Consider the following 4,405-nt stretch of genomic DNA (forward strand, 5'->3'; position numbering starts at 1 on the left):
CCCTGGAGAGAACAATCATGGGAGAAGGAAGGGCTGCTTATGCACAGGGAGACAGCTCAGGGGGCAGGAGAGTATGGAGGGATGGACACTGGGAAGTGGTAACTATGGGGAGGAAGTGGGAGGGGAGCTGTTGCATTGTGGGAAACTGTGGTCAATGACATAAGACAAAGTATATGTGAACTCCTGTATGGAAAGTGAATTTGCTCTGTAAATCTTCACCCAAATCACAATAAAATATATATATAAGAAGATAATCCTGGAGCTCTGAGCTTTGAAAGGAAGGATACAGAAGTGGACTAAACTCCAACTAGTAGAAGAACCTGCATGAAAACACTGAAAAAGGAAACATAGGATCTGTAGACTGTCAGTGATCCTGATGGCACAGACAGCTTGAATATTGCCAAATGGTGTTAGGACCTAGGAATTAACCCACATATCGGCCCTGCTAGCCAGGGGCTACACAGAGGACTGCACTGGTGGCTGGTGAATAAAAGGGGAAGCAGCGAAGAGGGATCTGGGCTGAGCTGTGGACTTTTGCCTGGCTAGAGGGCACAGCCATTTTGAATGTTTACAAGCGGTTTGACCATTTTGGATATTTAAAGCAATAGCATTCTCTCAAGTTCCAGGGACTTAAGAATAGACTCCACTTGCCAGGAACCACAGGGATACCAGACACTGAAGATTGGAAAGGTGTTCTGTTCCCCTTATACTCCACACCCTCTTAGTGAATGGAGGTGTGCCCATCCCTCACTCCCACCCACCTTCTGTGCCAGCAGGAATTCCATTCCAGTCTGTATGCTCAGACAAAGCCTGGGTGCCCTGCCCTGCCCTGATTTTTTTCTTTTTCTATTTTAGTTTGTTTTTGTCTGTTTTAAAATTATTATTTTTCTTTCATCCTGCTTATTATTCTTTTTTCTTCCTTTCCCAGGTTCTAGTCTTTGATTATTTCTCACTTCCCTTTTCCTTATTCCCATTTTTTCTTTCTTATAGTTCTCTCTATTCCTTATTCTTCTTTTTGCATTTTTCCCATTTTTTTCTTCATTATTCTCCTACTCTACCTTTTTACTTTTATTTCCCCTCCCCATATATTGCAGGGTTCCCCCCCTTTTTATTCATATTTCTTTTGTCTTTTTAAAGTATTTATTTAAATATTTTCTCTCGTTTATTGCCTTTTGTCTTTTTTTTTGCTCTTTTGGGTGATTGTTCCTGTGTGTTTATGCTGTATGTATTTTCTGTCCTCTAACTTTTACTTTTTTTGATGGTTTTTCAGTTGTTGTTTTTGTCTAACTGAGTAGGAGATGTCAACTGGGCCTGTATGACCCAACCATACCCACAACTGCAGCTCCACTTACTGAGTGAGAGCCACCACTTCCTTTGCACCAACTGGCCAATGATACATGACCTGCAGTAAGAGCCTGACTCACGCTTAACTGCTGTTCACAAACACTTAACAGAGATCTGTGCAGCCACTCTCATTCTCTATCTCAACCACCAGGAGACAGGTGGGGAGTGCGTAAGTGCTGCCAACTCGAGAACAGAGGAGGAGCACAGGACCCTGCTTACTCAGATGCATCCAAAAAAAAGAAGAAAGAAAATGAAAATCTTCAGTTAATCACTCCTACATACAATCACCAATTAAATATAAATACAACCAAGTCACAATGTCTTGGAGACAACAGACCATCACAGTCCACACAAAGAAGAAAGATAAAGCAGTAGAAACAAGGGAGCAGGATACAGACCCAGAACACATCCCTGAGGAAGAAGTAGCATTGGAACTCCCTGATAAGGAATTCAAAGAATTATATTTAGGTTCTTCAATGGATTGAGAGACAGATCAAGGAAAACACTGGCAGAATTAAGGAAAACACTGGCAAAACCCTAGAACAATTTTAGAAGATAGTACAAGAACAAAATGACAAAATAAATGAAAACTTGGAAGAATACAAAATCTACAGGTAGAAATCCAGAAGATTAATACTAAATTTCCAGAATTAGATAACACATTGAAAGGGCAAAGGAGTAGAATCAAATCAATGGAAGACAGAATTTATGAGATTGAAGACAAATACTTGAATACTTCTTTGGAAAGAGATCAATCAGAAAAAAGATCAAAACAAAATGAGGAAAGCCTTATATTCATGTGGGATGCCATCAAAAGGAATAACCTATGTATAATTGGAATTCCAAAACAAGAAGAGAAAAATAAAACCACTGATAAAATTGTCCAAGATTTGTTGGAAGAGAACTTCTCTGATGTGATGAAAGATGAAAATATATCTATATCTATTCAGGAAGTCCAGTGAACCCCAAACATGATAGACCCTAAAGAAAATCACTAAGACATATCATCATCAAACTCACCAAAACTAAAGACAAAGAAAGAATCCTGACAGCAGCATGGGAAAAATGAAGAGTTACCTACAAAGGGCAACCAATAAGACTAAACTCTGATTTCTCAGCAGAAACCACGCAGGCGAGAAGCCAACAGGATGGTATATACGAAACAATGAAAGAGAAAAATTTCAACCAAGAGTTATTAAAAAAAAAATAATTCCTGTTGAGTTCTTTCTGACTTATAGTGACCCCTCCTTGGGTTTCTGAGGCAGTATCTATATGAAAGTAGATTCTCCAATTTTCCTTTTGAGGTTGGCTGGTGGGTTTGAACTGCCAGCCTTCTAGTTAGCAGTCAAATGCCTTAGGCACTATGCCACCAAAGCTCCTAAGAATTATATACCCAGCAAAATTGTCCTCAAATATGATGGTGAAGTTAGGTGATTTCCAGATAAGCAGACATTAAGGGAATTTGTTAAAACCAGACCAACCTTACAAGAGATAGTAAAGGGAGTCCTTTGGACAGAGGACCAATAATAGCAAACAACAACAAATCATTAATACACGAAATGACATTGCTCAGAAACCAACACAGCTATGGAAGTATCCAAGGTAAAATAACCTTACAAGATTATAAACTGGGAACAGAGACATGAGCTAGCAAATGAGGACAAACTACAAACCACAAAGAGGGAAAAAAACAGTGTAGTTCCAGAATTTCTAAATTGTGAGGAAGTCAAGAGAGTTGCAAGATAGAATGGACTGTTCTAAACTCAGGAAGAAAATTATAAATCACAGGGTAACCTAAAAGAAAAATTATAAACCTTCACATTACAATAAAAAAGAGGACAAGGACAAATATTTAGCAAATACTAAAACAATAGCACCAAAGGAAACGATAACATCATTAATAAACAAAATGAGCTCAGCACAGAAAATTATATGGAACAAAGAAATCAGAAACACCATGAAAAAACACATAAGTAAATCACAGCAACAAATTCATGCTTGTCAATAATAATAATTACAATAATAAATAATTACACGGAATGTAAATGGATTAAATGCACCACTCAAGAGACGGAGAGTTGCAGACTGGATAAGAAAACATAACCCATCAATATGCTATTTACAAGACACACATCTTAGAGACAGAGACAAAAATTAAAGGTTGGAAAAAACTATATTAAGCAAATGGTAACCATAAAAGAGCAGGAGTGGCAATATTAATTTCTGATCAAATTCACTTTAAGACAAACACCACTATAATAAACAAGAAATGATGTTATGTAATGATTAAAGAATTGATCAAACAAGAAGATAACCATACTAAATATCTATGAGAGAGCCCCAAAATACATAAACCAGACTTTAACAGAATTGAAAAGACAGATAAATGACTCCACAGTGATAGCAGAAGACTTTAATACACCACTTCAATCAAAGATAGAACAACTTGAAAGAAACTTAACAAAGATGCAGAAGAACTAAACAATACAATCCACTAACTTGACCTAATAGACATCTACAGAGAACTTCACCCAACAACAGCACAATACACATTCTTTTCCAGTGCACATGGAACATTCTCCAGGATAGACCATATGTTAGGCCATAAAGCAAGCCTTAATACATTTAAAAACATTGAAATACTGCAAGGCATCTTTTCAGATCATAATGCTGTCAGATTAAAACTCAACTATAGGAAGATCAATGGAAAAAGAGCAAACATATGGAAGTTGAACAACACTCTCCTTAAGAATGACTGTGTATTAGGAAAAATAAAAAAGAACTTAAAAAATTCTTGAATGAAATAAGAATGAAAATGCAACATACCAAAATCTTCGGGATATAGCAAAGTCAGTGATCAGAGGCCAATTTATAGCAATAAATGCAAACATCAAAAAAGAGGAAAGAGCCTAAACCAACATCTCCAACAATTAGAAAAAGAACAGCAAGGAAGGCCTACAGTCATTAGAAGAAGGGCAATAACAATATGTGCCGGAGTAAATGAAACAAAAAACTGAAATCAAAAGGATAATATCAGGATACTATGAAGAACTGTAGGAGC

This window comes from Orycteropus afer, unplaced genomic scaffold (assembly GCF_000298275.1).
Source record: "Orycteropus afer afer isolate SDZICR_OR568_19922 unplaced genomic scaffold, OryAfe1.0 scaffold01039, whole genome shotgun sequence".
Classification (NCBI taxonomy): domain Eukaryota; kingdom Metazoa; phylum Chordata; class Mammalia; order Tubulidentata; family Orycteropodidae; genus Orycteropus; species Orycteropus afer.